The sequence below is a fragment of the Choloepus didactylus genome, chromosome 7 (assembly GCF_015220235.1).
Source record: "Choloepus didactylus isolate mChoDid1 chromosome 7, mChoDid1.pri, whole genome shotgun sequence".
Lineage (NCBI taxonomy): Eukaryota > Metazoa > Chordata > Mammalia > Pilosa > Megalonychidae > Choloepus > Choloepus didactylus.
The window spans coordinates 22,999,377-23,014,732 of record NC_051313.1 but is presented as its reverse complement, the minus strand read 5'-3'; the positions used below and the strand labels follow the sequence as shown (position 1 = coordinate 23,014,732).

At 40.3% G+C, this 15,356-nt stretch overlaps 1 long non-coding RNA gene across 1 annotated transcript in view; it reads right to left on the bottom strand.

Annotated features, from left to right (window-relative positions):
* Positions 1-1,202: 1,202 nt before the first annotated feature.
* LOC119540373 overlaps positions 1,203-15,356 on the bottom strand; it is a 68,019-nt gene continuing 53,865 nt past the window's right edge. The window contains exons 2-3 of the long non-coding RNA XR_005218083.1: positions 12,024-12,123; positions 1,203-1,436 (exon numbers count right to left, since the gene is read on the bottom strand). This is a non-coding gene — a long non-coding RNA (uncharacterized LOC119540373). The remainder of the gene's footprint in view (positions 1,437-12,023; positions 12,124-15,356) is intronic.

The following is a 15,356-nucleotide window of genomic DNA, read 5'->3' as shown; positions in this document are numbered from 1 at the left end:
CTCTGGCTTCCCTGTTGAGCAGACAGTAGGTGTGTCAGGAAGTGGGGGTGGAACCCCAGGAGAACGCTAGGAGAGGAGTTAGGAGCTGCTGAATCCACACAAGAGGTGGCAGTGGAGGGAGAGCAAATAATTCAGATTCTGAATGAATTCTGAAAGCAGAGCTCGCAGGATTTCTTGATACATTGATTGAGAGGGGAGAGAGAAAGAAGAGTTGAGGATGACATTAAGTTTTTTGGCCTAAACAACTACAAAGTAGGAATTGCCATCCATTGAAGTGGGGAAGATGGTAGAAGAGGCTGGAGAGTGGAGATCAGTTGTCCAGTTTAAAATATGTTGAGTTTGAGAGATTTCTATCATTTAATCACAATTACAATATACTGCAATATTATATGCCGTCCTATTATTCAACAGATTTTAACCTTTGGTATTTGCACTTCATGTATGTCTAGACAAGCTAAAATGCTGAAGTTAGGAAGATTAAAGCTGCCTCTGAAAAGCAACCCAGGATTCCATAGATGCTGATCCTGTGGGAATCTTATCAGTAAGTGAAGAAAGTATACTATCTCTTTTGGAGGAGACTACTGGCTATTAGAACAACTCCTTACTGGAGGAAATTGATCGACTTCTTCTGATGGATATGATCTCTTTTTGGCATCCATCCCCTGGCTGATTTCACATGGGATTTCCTGTGCATAGAGCATATCAGAGAGAATGACAATGTGCGTGGCTCATGGCTGTGGCTCTTTGGGAAAGCCTACAGAAGCTGACAGATCCAGGGAACTGATCGGAGTATTCCATACCACACTTGAAATCACAGGACTAAAATGGCTTTATGGTTGGACAAAACACAGTATTTAGCATAGCCCAACTTACAGGAAGTGTCTGGAAGCTCCAGCAGGTAACCCTCTGGGGTGGGTAGTTTGGGTGAGGCTATAAACAGGATGAAACAAGGAAGATGTTCAGCTAGTTCTACCTCTTCACCAAACTTGTGTCATCTTAACCAAACCTGGAAATTAGGGCCGGACTGGCATTGCCCAAGGAGTGAGTTCATTGGAAATTCTGGTGGTCCCCACTGATTGCACATTATTCCGAAGACAAAGGACCCTTGAAGTTAATTTTTCATTTATTCTTCAAGTTGGGACAGTGGCTCCAATAAAACAGACAATTTTTGTTTAATAAAGAAGAAACAAATGAATGTTTTGACTCCAGATGTTAAACCAAAATTCAGAGCCACATTAGATAAAGCAAGTGGCTAAGTACTACAAGAAGACATCAAGAATAACATAGCTTGAAAGAAAAAGAAATTTATTCTTCTCTCAGGTAACAGCCCCAAGGTCAGCATTTCAGGGAAGTGGACAGCTCTGCTCCATGAAGTCATCCAGGAACTCAGGCTAATGGCAGCTTCCCAGGGACACTCTTGTCTTCACAATTCTAGTCTGGAGAAAGGGGGAAAGTATGAAAGTTCAGTGCCAGGAAGTTCTTCTTAAGCAAATGAGGCAGAAGTTGTACAGATCACTTCTGCTTACATTTCATTGACAAGAGTCACATGACCACACCTGGCTGCAAAGGGACCTGGGGGATGCAGCCCTGACTGGGCAGCCATGAGCAACCTCAATTCTATTACTGTGGAAGATGGTGAGAACAGATTTTGAGAGGACAGTTAGTTGTTTCCATCCCAACAGCATTCATTACTGTAAAGTGAGCTGGGATGTATGCACTTAGCTACAAAGAGGGACATTTGCTTGAAGAAACCTCTGCTCTTCAGAACTGGCCTTGTGGTACCACCTTAATTCCCCTACCATTGGTCGAATTATACAATGGGCAGACAGTCCCTGAACTTCTCTAAGGAGAGATTTCAGATTCTAGCTCAGATACCCCACCTTACACCCTAGGATTCCAATTTTGTTTGAACACTTGACCAGTATCCACATGTATAGTTTGGGTGGCCACAATAACTTAGTGAGTTGGATCTGGAAAGTTTAAATCTCACTCAAATACACACAAACAATAGCCACATCGATGGTAACAAATATAACCACTAACATCTCTTTCTGAAAAACTTGCTCTATTTCTATTACTTATACACACAACAAGCCACTCATCCCTGTACTACAGGCTAGAGAAGACTCTAGTCTGACCAACAGCCTAAGAATAACTTAGTAGTAAAATCTGGCTCCTTTACCAGAGAAAAGATTAACTGTTAATAGCTAACATTTATTGAATACCTACTACATGGCATTTTATAGCTACCATCTCAATCTTAACTCTCAGAACTATCCTATAAAATTTTTATGAAATAAGTGAAAACTGAAGCCCGGAGAAGTTAAGTAACTTCCTTAGGATTTCATTAAGTAATGAGTAATTGAGCCAGAATTTGAACAGACTTTCTGACTATAAAACCTATGCTCCTTCCTCGATGCTACACTGTCTCCAACTATGCCAGGAATAATTTATATTTGAGTCACATATGAGACTAAAGTGTAAATGATAAATTGGGATTATCTTGTGGAAGATAGATTAGACTATTCTGTGTGTTTATAGCAGACCTAGAAAAGGTAGAAGGAAGGCCCAGGAAAGTAGATTTGTATTGAGAAGGAACAAGATTTCCAACAGTCCCAGCTGTTTTAGATGATCGATACTCTGCTTTCTGAATCCACTTTAAGACCTATTGATTATTATAGAATGTAATTGAGAGGTAGTGTAGCATAGAAGCTAAGAGTTCATTTTTACAGGCAGATAACTGGCCCAATGCCTCCAGAATGCACTAGCTGTGCCGTTTAAGCTCTACAGAGTTGTTTCCTCAACTGTAAATGGGAGTAATAAATGTGAGTAATAAAAACAAACAGTGTTACTGTGAGTATTACATGATATATATAAAATCTTTAGCAAAGCACCTGGTATATAGTAATAGTTCAATAAATGGTGGTTGTTTTATAAATAATAATGTGGAATTCAGAGAAGGATGAGCATTATTGAAAAATCTTAACTATACCTCTAGCACCAGAATTCTTGCCCTCCTTTTGGTGGACAACTATCTATAAATCTAACTCAACCACATGTGTTCCACATACCACATCACTCCCCTACAATGCTTGACTGGTTGGTTGACTGGTTGGTTGGCCAGCTGGCTGGCTGATTGATTGGCTGGCTGATTGTTTGGCTATCTGGTTGAGTGACTGGTTGGTTGGTTGGTTGGTTGGTTGGTTGGCTGGTTGGTTAGACCTACAGTTCACTTGCGGCTGACACGTAGGAGTGAGTCTGAAGGGGGCAAAGGGTTGCCACCACCATGTAAGAAGATCCTTCTCAGTTATTGCTTCTCTTAGGGAAAAGATGTGCAAAATCATCTGGCCTGGAGTGAATAGAACATAAAGCTAATATCAAGGTCTACCTGGAATAAGCCACAACTTTTGGACCTATAAGCAACCTACTCTAGCTTTCCACAGACAATTTAAGCTAAAAGTCAAGCTGAGATTCCTAATGCCAAGGAAGACTAATGAAATGTTATGACTTTGTTGAATATTTAAGTATATGGTTTTATAGGTAGGCATGTTTCAAAATTGTTCCTAATCTATGTTTTTTTGCTTAATGTATGGAATTTTATATGCATTATCAGTTGCATAATTTACATGTTAAATGATTTCTTCTGTTGCAAACATGCATTTTAATCACTGGAAACATCAAAGAACAAAGCATTACTAGATATATTACCATACTTGATGCATGATGTATCTCTAACAATTGCTATAGAATAATATTCAGCACTTTTTGAGGGCTTACTGTGTGTTAGGAACTGTTTAAGCACTTCATATGCATTAATTCATTTAATCCTAAAATCATTTATGAGGAAGATACTCTTGTTATCCCCATTTTATAGATAAGAAAACATGCGCAGAGAGGGTAGCTGCGGTGGTTTGGAGCTGTATGTATCCCAAAAAAGCATGTTCATAAACTTAATCCATTCCTGTGAACCCATTGTAAGTAGAACACTCTGATGAGGTTACTTCAGTTAAGGTGTGACCCACCTCAATCAGTTTGGATCTTAATTCTATTACTGGAGTCCTTTATAAGAGGAATGAAGTACAGACAGACAAAGAGAAAGCCAGAGGGAGTATGCAGGTGAAATTCAATAGAACCCAGAAGAGAACTGAGAGGCAAGGAGATGCCACCATGTACATTACCATGTGGCAGAGGAGCAAAGGATCACTGGCAGCCAGCCCCAGAACACCAGTTTTCTGAAAGAAAGCATGACCTTGATGATGCCTTGATTTGGACTTTTTCTTAGCCTTCAAACTGTGAGCTGATAAATTCCCATGTTTACACTGACCCATTGCATGGTGTTTGTTTGAGCAGCCAAGGAAACTAAAACAGTAGGTAACTTGTCCTGGTTCACACAGCTACTCTTAGATCTGGCTCCAGAGCTTATATCCCTTTCATTGTTCTTGGTTATCTGATTTTGACCAAACTCCAGGGGAATCTCAGACAAGATAGTCCAGGCCTGAGAGCAGCAGCTGGACAGAGGTCCCAGAGAACCATAGCCTCAGCCCTAGCTTTGTAGTAGGTTGACTTATAGCACACACTGACCATGCAATGTAGTCTCCCATGGAAGACTACAGATAAATTGATTCTAGTATTTGTATCATTGAACTCCCCAAATGCAAGTCACAGGCACTGAGCTGTCAGTTACATTACTGATATATTTATAAATGTATAATCCAAATCCATTACCATCCTGAGCTCCAACCAACCTTACCTACCTCCTTGATGATAATGTACTGTGCAGTAGAAGCCCTGGGTCCAAACCCTATTTCCACATCTCATCACCTGTGTGACTTTGGGCAGGTGACCCTACCTCCTAGAGCCTTTGTCCTCACCTCTGAAACCTGAATGTAAAACATACTGAGAGTATTATGAGGGTTTAAGACAGAAATGTAAAGCATGGAGCATACTGCCAACTCCCTTTCCCCCTAATGTCTAACATTTAAATTCTATTAGTTCCTTTGCTAATAGGAAACATACTGAAAACAGTAATTTAATTTTACTTTCAATTTCTTAAGAATGTCCCGCCTCATCCTTCATTCCAAATGTTTTTTTGAGGATCCTCTCATTTCAGCAAGATGCTCCACGATGGGGCTAGAATCTCTCCATGACGGGATGCCAGGAGCTCTGTTAAAAATCTCTCTTGCATAAATTGATATATTATGCATGGTGCTTACAAGACAAGAATCATTAAAAATTTACATCTGAAAGTTTGTGACCTCACACTTTTACTTTCTTTTAAATGATCCAGTGAATTTCATCTGACTTCAGACTCTAAAACTTAACTGCGAGGAGAATAAGCAGGTTCATGTGCAGTCACCAATATGATTTAAACCATGTGACCCAAGAAGCTGAACTCAGGATGACCTTAGGATTTACCAGCTTTGTGTCAGGGACTGAACAGTAGGGTATGACAGTGAGGTTGGCCAACCAGGTTCAGTGACCAAAGGAAAAAGACCAGGCAATTTCTTACATTCTCTCACCACCAACCCATGAGGACATATTGTTATGCTCAGTTCCTAGATGAGGACACTGGGGTTTGAAAGATGCATCCTCAAGTTCAAACAGCAAATGGTAGAGCCCAAATTTGAATTCAAGCCTATGCTCGCACTACTCACCTTGGCACACTCTTTTTTTAAAAAATTCAATTTTATTGAGATATATTCACATACCATACAATCATCCAAAGTGTACAATCAGTTGTTCACATTAGCATCATATAGTTGTTCATTCATCACCCCGATCTATTGTTTGAACATTTTCCTTGTACCAGAAAAAGTGAAAATAAGAATAAAAAAATAAGAGTAAAAAAGAACACCCAAACCGCTCCCCCATTTTTCCTTTAGTTTTTTGTCCCGAATTTTTTACTTATCCATCCATACACTCTATAAAAAGGGAAGTGTGATCCACAAGGCTTTCACAATCACACTGTCACCCCTTGTAAGCTATATTTTTATACATATGTCTTCAAGAGTCAAGGCTACTGGGTTGCAGTTTGATAGTTTCAGGCATTTACTTCTATCTATTCCAATACATTAAACCCTAAGAAGGGTCTCTATAGTGTGTAAGAGTGCCCAACAGAGTGACCTCTCAACTCCATTTGGAATCTCTCAGCCACTGAAACTTTATTTCATTTCATTTTGCATCCCCCTTTTGGTCAAGAAGATGTTCTCAATCCCATGATGCTGGGTCCAGATTCATCCCCGGGAGTCATATCCTGCGTTGCCAGGGAGATTTACACCCCTGGGAGTCAGGTCCCACTTGGGGGGGGAGGGCAGTGATTTCACCCGCTTGGCACACTCTTTAGTCTTTATTTTCTTTTTTTTAATGTGGTAAAATATATGTAATATAAAAATCATTTTAGCTGTCTTAAGTGTACAATTCTGTGTGACATTGGTACATTGACAATTTTGTGCATACTTCACCACTATCTATTTCTAGAACATTTTCATCTTCCCAAACTGAAACTTGCACCCATTAAGCAGTATCTCCCAATTCCACCCTCCCCCTGCCCTTAATAACCGCTCTTTTGCTTTCTGTCTCTATGAATTTCCTTATTCTAAGTATTTCAAATAAAAAAATCATTCAATATTTGTCCTTAGTTTCTGGCTTATTTTGCTTGACTTGCTGCCTTCATGTTCATCCATGCTTTGTAGCATGTATCAGCACTTCCTTTCCTTTTAAGGCTAAATAATATTCCATCATGTGTATTTACCACATTTTGTTTATCCGTTCACCTGTTGATGCACATTTTGGTTGCTTCCATCTTTTTGGAATGTTGTTGCTATGAACATGGATGCACAAATATCTGTTCTGGTCCGTGTTCCCAATTCTTTTAGGTATTTAGCTAGAAGTGGAATAGCCAGTTAGCACACTCTTGGTGCTGCTAGCAGAGGGGCAGGACTAAGCCACACTTTGGGGTACAGAGAAGATCTAAAGGAGGATGACAGTGTTTCCATGAAGCCATTGCTTCCTCTTTGCAGCCTGTCTGGGAATCCAGAACCTTTGCCTCCAACATTCCCAAGGGAACCCTGCGGAACAGTGAGTAAATAAACAGAGCCAACTCTGTTTCGGGAACACCAGCGAGGCCACTAGGCATAAAATTGGAGCCCCGTGTTTGTTTATTCTGCAGCCTGTGCATGGAAGCTGGAGGGCACCCAAGTGCTGGGACCGTATTCTCCAGGCGCCTGAGCCTCAGCCCCGCCTGCTGTCACAGCCGGACAGGCCGCTGCCGTGTCATGTGGCAGTGAGTAATCACTAAGAAAAGCAACTCTCCAAAGCGCCGATCAACACCTCGGGGTCAGAATGCCTCGTCCGCACAAACGGATGCCTTTGCGTGTGCGTGCGCATTTTAAGTACCTATTAAGAGCTGTCAGACATGACCAAGTGTCTCTAATTAAGTGCCTCGGCCAGCCTGAATGTAGACACACAGGCAACTGCTCACGTCTACCTACGTGCAACCTGATAAACATTTTCTGTGGAATTTCAGGTTAACTTATTTACCTAAGCAAGTCAATAAGGTGCATGTTGAAAGGATCTTTCTTTGGTCTACTTTGGCATCCAGTGAACATTTTTATGTTTCCCACACATAGAACTCCCCAGCTATTCCACAGCCAAATTAGAAGTGAAATCTAGGCATGGGTGAGCTGTCACCTAATTGCTGAATATCTCCAGTGAGTTTTCTGTTTCATATGTTTTGGCTGCATGAAGCAAAAATGCCTTGCACGGCTTCTCTTAATTTCTAATCTTGTTTGTATTTCAAGGGGAATTTAATGCATCTGGTTCTGATTCTCTTACTCTTAACTCATCAAAGTGGTACTTTGTAATTGATGCTTGATGTCCAAAATGTCTTACGGGTTTTTAGGTCTTTACAAAGATGCCCCCTGCGCGCCTGCCCCCTCACCTCCCCCCTGCCCCAAACACACAGCTCCAGCCATAATTAAGAAGTGATATTTTACGTACCTGACACAGTTTCACAGTGCCCAGAAATGTGTACTTGACCAAGCATCAAAGCTCTCAGGCCTCTGTGGCTGTGATTTGGAGTGTGATCAAGCTCAGGGTGGCAGGTAGCTGGAGGCTGAGCGTGCTTGGTGGCATCTGGCTGCCGGGAGGCCCGGGCCACACACTCTGCACTGTCCCCTGCCTTGTGCTCTGTGTCCACAGTGGATGTCCCTGAGCACCAGGAGCTGTGTCCAGAGACCTCTTTCATGTGGCGCTCCACCCACAACACCAGACCACCACTATCCCTGCAGACACAAACTGGCCCCAGGACAAAGCTTTCTCATTCTGTCCAGATTCTCTAGATGATTAATTTCTTCAAATAAGATCTTGACTCAGTAAAACCCTGCCACTTATGCCGTCCCCATTTCTACACATCTTCTAAGGCCTTAGCACTTTTCGAAGTCTCTCGAAGAATGACCACAGAAGGCATACAAATCTCTCATGATAAGAAGACAACTCAGACTATCATTTCAAAAGAAGTCACACAATTTTGGCACTGGAAGTGCTCTCTCTAAGGTTGCGTGAACTTTAAATGTCAACTCTCTAGGTATTTGGGAATATTAAATTGTTTTATTTCTTCCTGCACTGGTTCTTTCTTTTAAATGCCCATGATGTGTAGCCGTGGCCTGAGTCTGCTTCTCCCCTCACTGGTCCCTTAGTGAACATTGCATCATGGCAGTGGCTCTGCTGGGCCCTGAGCTCATCAACAACATGCTGATCCTTCCAAGAGCTGCAAGGTCATTCCCTGCCATTGAAAGCCAATGGCCAGAGTCATTTGTCCAGCTGACACTGTGCCTTTATGAGCTGCCCTGTGTGGGGCTGTGGGGTGGAGCAGATGGGAGGTGAAGGGATGCCTTAGTCACAAGTGCAGCATCTTGCTTTCTCTTAAAATACCTCCTGTGCTTAGAATCATTCTTCTTGCCAACACCAAAACCAAATATATATAAACTGCAGTACTCTAGATAACACAGAGCAGCATTACATCTCACCCCTCTCCATGCTAAAGATTTTGCTGCTGCTTTGATGTCTTCATGTGGACCAGGGAATCCTTAGAAGTGAAAACGTAGCCAAGCATTATCACAACTTTGCCCTCCTGACGTTTACTGCTACCAGTTTAAAGAAATGGGAAGTTTCCCTCCTTTGAACTGACTTTTGATAACTACTCCATCCCCCCTCAACAACTGCATTTTACCATTATACAATAAAGGAAAAGTTTTCAAGCTACTGATTTATACTGCACTGAGGTCATCTGAACTTTTAGGGCCTCGGATAGGAATCGATTGTGAAAAGAATGAGCCTAGCTTAAAGCAGACAGGCTGAGAGCTTATCTTGCCAGGACACAAGCTCTCTAGTGGGTGGAGGAGACGGTGGTTGGCCATCGCTGCCTTTCTTTCCTTCTCCACTGAAGTTAAACAGACGTGGTTAGTCACTGTGCGAGGGAGCGTGTGGAAATGTAAGTATTCGTGTTTATGTGTGCTTGCCAGGTCTAAACCAGCCAGGCAGTAATTTCCCTGGGATCCCAAAGTAAGCACTAAAATTTGCACTCACCACCAAATGGGTACCCATGCCCCTTAATCTGTCTTCCTGCAGGTGGGCGCCCCTGGCTCCATCTAGGCTGAACTTGGGGCCAGCCTTTCCCTGGAGCCCCTTCCCGTGAATTACAGCCTGCAACGTGGGGGCTGAATAGAAAACAGCCTCCAGAAACCCAACTGGAATGTCTGACCGGAATTCAACCTAATGTTCAGAATGGCAGGAAAGCTTCTATTATTCTACTTCATTCTATCTGCTGTGAGGCAGCGCGGCGCCTGGAGTCTGGCTGAGCTTAACTCACTTCCCTGGATTTCCGTGTCGCGGCCACAGGGCCTACCCAAGCCAGATATCTCACTCCCGAGGCTCACTGCACTTCCTGATATAGGATGCACTTGCCTGTCTCCTGGTGACCTTAGACACCAATAAAAGATTATAATATGACCTGGACAAGCCTTGGAAGCCAATCACAAAGCAAATGATTGACGGGGAGGGCTTTCGGTTATCTGCTGTTTGTCCTGACACTTTGGTGGAGTTTTTTCTGTTTTGACTGAGGGTAGGGAGGTAAAAATGACATCATAGGCATTGCTCTCCACATCATTAAAGGTTAATCCCAAGGGTTTGCAAAAGAAACTAAGTTAAAGTCTGGAAGCCTGCAGGCACCAGCTACGATTTTGAGCCCTCTTCCCCAGGCTTGCTCGAAGGCTGGCAATGGCACTTGAAAACCAAGTCTCAAATGTGAATTTTCTCCTGGGCTTAGGGTTGGAGGAGCAAATTTGTTTCATTGCCAGCTGCTTAGATCTTCTCTGCTTGCCATCCTTCAAGTGTTGTTATCAGAGTGATTCGCATTTCTGCAGAAAGAACATGAACCCACAGTCCATTGCTTTCTTCTTTTAGTTTCTCTCTATGCCTTCCAAATTAAGGTAAATGTTTGGTCTGAAGCATGATGTGGATCTATGGTTAAAATATATGCTCAAAGTATGTATCAGGGCTGGGGAGAGTGTTTGGACTTATTGCTTATGTTTGCTGGTTGTCACATTTCAGTGTCTTCTCTAAGCTCATATCCCTCTTTTTTCAGGAAGGATGTTTAATATCACCACTACTCCTACCCCTGTCTACTTCATACATTCAGATTCACAAGGCCGACATATCAAGCTAGAGGACTGGCAGGCTGCCCAAAGATTAATTGCCCTTTTGTATTTGAAAAGCATCTACTAAGTAGTCAATGTGCAAGGAATTCTTGTGAAACACACCGTGAATTCTTGTGAAACACACCGTGGAGTTCCAGTGTGCCAGCCAAGGGAGGCAGTGGCCTTAGATGACACCTCACAGCCATGGCCGGGCGTGGTCAGCCTCCGTGAGCAAAAGCAAAGGGGACAGCTTCTGCCATGCAGTGTGCAAGGACCAGAGTGGAATGGTGTGGTTCCCACCCATGGTAGAAGCCGCCAGCGGCTAGGGACATGCTGCAAACACCTGTATCTTCTGGTAGCCTGTCAGGAATCTATCTCTTATTGACCCTTCCTGAATCTATTTATAATTTTATCCTTTACTATGATTTGGGATAATGAGCCTTCAATTTTAATACGTGTTATGTGTGAGCTTTTCTTTTATTCACCTAATCAATATCTCTACCCATTTTAACATGTATGGCTGGATTTGGCAAATGGATGATTAATTATCCTAACAGTTCCCTTCAAGATTTTATAAGTTTCTAACATATTTCCCTTTAATACTTATGTTTCTATATTGAAGAGTTCCATCCCTTCTTTTTAGTCTGTTTTATTAGATTCAGGTTCAACTAATACTTTTGAGTGCTGGGCACTGTGTTAGATTCTTTCTCATAGAATAATAAAAATGCCTTAGTTTTTAAATGAGCTTACTGCATGCTAGGCATTGTTCAAATATTTAAAGTGAATTATCTCTTCAATTCTTACAGTTTTTTTTCTCATTTACCAAGAATAATCTTATGGAGATATATATATATATATCCTTTCTTTGGAGATGGCAATGCTAAGGTTCAGAGAAGTTTAAGCACCTTGGTCAAGGTCAAGGACCAAGAACCAAGATTCACACCCAGATACTTACTAATATATAGCACCCTCCGTCCCTTTTGGCCACACTGCATAAACTAGTTTTAATTCTATTGGTGCTTGCCTCACTTAACTAATTCTTAGAGCTAGATTGTTCCTAACATATTCTACAGGTTATGTTTTTAAAGTAAATTCGTGAATTATTCCTCTACTTGTCTGTCATAAATTGCTAGTGACTCAGAGAAAAGTTAACCCAGTACAGTATCTGAGCAGGACACAATGCAATTATAGAAGAGCAGGGCTTCATATGTACACATCATACGGTATACACAAACTTTAATTTTCATCAACTAGAAGGTTACAAGTTCTGTGTTCTACATAGATAGTTAATTTAAAAGAAAAAACATGGTAGTTACCTCTGGAACTTACTTTGATTCATTTGCTGTGTTTGGTTCTTCACACTTTGCTTATGGAAGTGTTATAAAATATTAGTAATCTTCTATTGAAAGGAACTTCTCCATAAAATAATCTGAAGCAATAAACAGAATGAAGACTTTAGAATTATTTAAATATGTTCATGTTCAAAGGGCTTTTCTTTCACTTTCCTTTCAATTTGTGCCCATACCCTCAATCCTTTCTTCCAAAGACTTATTTTCCATTCTTTTAATCATCTTTAAAGACACTCCAAGTTCCCTGTTTCCCGCAAGTTGTGAAACCCAGAAACTGACACAATTTACAATACTGAGTGAAACATGGCGATTATTCAAAGGTTCTTACATTCTCCTCTTATACTCTAAATTCCCCATATTGTGCTTTCAAGAAAGTACTCACACATCGCCTCTTTGCCACAAAAAAATAAGCTCCAGATTTCTTTCTTTTTCTTTTCTTTTTTTTTTTTTTTTTTTTGGTTGATGTGCTCAGATTAAAATTTGCAAATGCATAGTTTGGTCTTCTGGGATTATTTTATTTTACCTTTACTTTCCCCCCTTAATCTCAAAATTAGAAAGGTTTTGTTTCGTCTGCCCCTCAGTTTGGAGGCATCTGCCTGCTTTATGTGTTTGCTTGCTTCCCTACCCAAGTCTTTCACTCTTGAAGCAATCCCAGGATCACGAGCTGTAGAATAAAACATTCTCCCCAGGACGCCACAGTAAACCAATACTAATATCCCTCTCTGGGTACACAGCCCAGTCTTCAAATGTATCTGGCACAAATCTTCATATGGAAACAACGTGATCTGCAAAGCACTCTACTACTTGTTTTTTAAATCAACAAGCTCCTAATACACATTTGATGCCATTTGCAGATGAGGAAACTAGGCTTGATGAAGTTGGTGGTTTCAAGGTTGCAACCAGCCTGCCTGGAGTCCACTCCACCTGGAAGGAGGAAGATAAGGGAGGAAGATAAAGACCCTATAAACACGGGTAGTGATTCCCACAGCTTGTAGGCATAGAGGATGACAGCTAGTGGCTCTTGCCTTCAGCATGCCTGCTCCTTCTATAGTATCAGTAACACTTGAATCTCCAAGAGGTCATCTTCCGAGAGGCTGATATGGACCCACAGTGTAGACTTGTTAGTCTCTTTAAAAAATACGTACCAGGGATGAACACAAATGTATCATGGTACTGTGAATAACTGATTGTACACTGTGGATGGCTATGTGAATATATCTCAACAAAACAGTATTTTTTAAAAGTAAATGAAGAATGGGGGGATGTTTTGGATGTTCTTTTTTATTTAAATTTTTATTTTCTTTTTTGGAGTACTGAAAATGTTCAAAGATTGTGGTGATGAATGCACAGCTATATGACCATACTGTGAACAACTGATTGTACACTTTGAATGATTATATGTTATGTGAAGATAGCTCAATAAAATTTCATTTAAAAAAATATATGTACCAGGAAAAAAGCCCTACAGTCTCCTGTGAGAATGTCGCTGAAATGTTTCTTGGTAATTTCTCAGCAGCAATTTGCCTCCCAAGTATATTTTTCTCACTGGCATTTCACCAGGTATTAACTGAAATGCTAAGATAAATTTTAGCCACTTTAATATGCATTGATAATTAATAAACCGATCTCTTGGTTTTATGAATCTATGTAGAACATTTACATAGTTCTGGTTTTGGTTATATGAATTACAGTGATGAGGGAATATTAAACCATGATAAAGTACAATAATTATTTCAGTCTTCACCATAAAAATTAATCCAAGGATAAATAGAGGTTTCTTGTAGGTTTTTAAGGTCTTTTATACATAGGGAAATAAAAAAAAAATTCTTTTTTGATTTTCAAATATGTTACTGAAGCTAAAATTGGAGCTGGTATTTTAAGTTTTGTATATGCTTGATTCTGTTACATTTGTTTCAGACTGTGATTGTTTCATGAAAAGAGTAAATTCTTTCCAGATAGGGAGAGGTTGCACTACCTTTTATTTTCCCCAAAGCTTATTAGTCTTAGCAATAAGAACGCTCCAGAAAAAAATCTAAGATGTTTGCCCTGAAAGAAGCTTCAGAGATTAATTATAAAAGGATTGCTCAAATTATGCTCTAGAGAAGCCCTAGGGGTTCCAGGACAAGGATAAAACTCAGGGTGGCCAGGGTTGGAGAGGATGGAGACAGTTTGTGCAGTCCCCAGGCATTCAAGCAGAGCCACACCACTTTTTATCTGCTTTGTACACTGAATAGCTGCATAAAGTTTCATGTGAAGAAAGGTTCGTGCACTATCAGAAATAGTAATAATAATGCTAATAATGAAAAGACTTGAAATCTAACAATCAAATGTCTAAATTTTATAAACTAGGAAACTGAGGTTCAGGGAGAAGAAATGAGCAACACAGTGATAAACTGGTTGAATTAATGATTCCCAAAAATTAAAAGCAGATGTTCAATTTAATCAATATTTATCAAAGGTCTGCTGAGTGTCAGGCACTATGTCCAACAAATAAAGAAAATAAGACATAGCCCTTGTATAGAAAACTTATATAAGATGCTAAAGACAAAAACCGCTAAAGGTCATTCCTCCCAACCTACTTGTAATAGCTTTATCAAAGTCACACTTCAAATAAAGGATGGAATCAGAATGTTAAACCTGAATCTTCTCATCCCAATTATAATGTACTTTCCACTGTAATAGTACACCCCAAAAATTGATTCACATCCACTCAATCTCTCAGGATGATCCCTGATTCAAGAAATCTAATTGAACGTTTGCTTTCCAAAGCCTCTGAAAAGTCCTATTGTAAAGAAATGTGTCTAGACTTTAGTTCCAAAAATTATTTTACCATGGAGTACTGTATTTATATCCCAAAGAATGTAATTTGAGAAATTCTGTACTATATGTCTCCTCCCTTACACTTTACTAGATTTGCAACTGAAATCTAAATGAGTCTTCTTTGAAAAACCATATTTCCATGGTTTACAGATAAATGGGATCTCAGTGAAAAGGGTGTTCAACCAGATATACTCTTTAAATACACTTATTGCATTTGAATGAAAACATTACCTGCATATGTCCAAATCAGTGTCAATTAAGTGCAATACACAATGTATTAACAGTGTATTGTTTTAGCTTTACAATCAATTCACACCTGCTCAGTATCCATCAGGAGAATCCTGTTACATACTTGCATTGTTCCTGAATATAATGCTTGCATTAGAATTCATTGAAAATGTTGAATTAATTTTAGTAAAATAAAAGCTGGCAAATACCTTCTTGTCCAATTTTCAGAGATAAAATAACTTTTCTGGACAATGAAAACCAATTT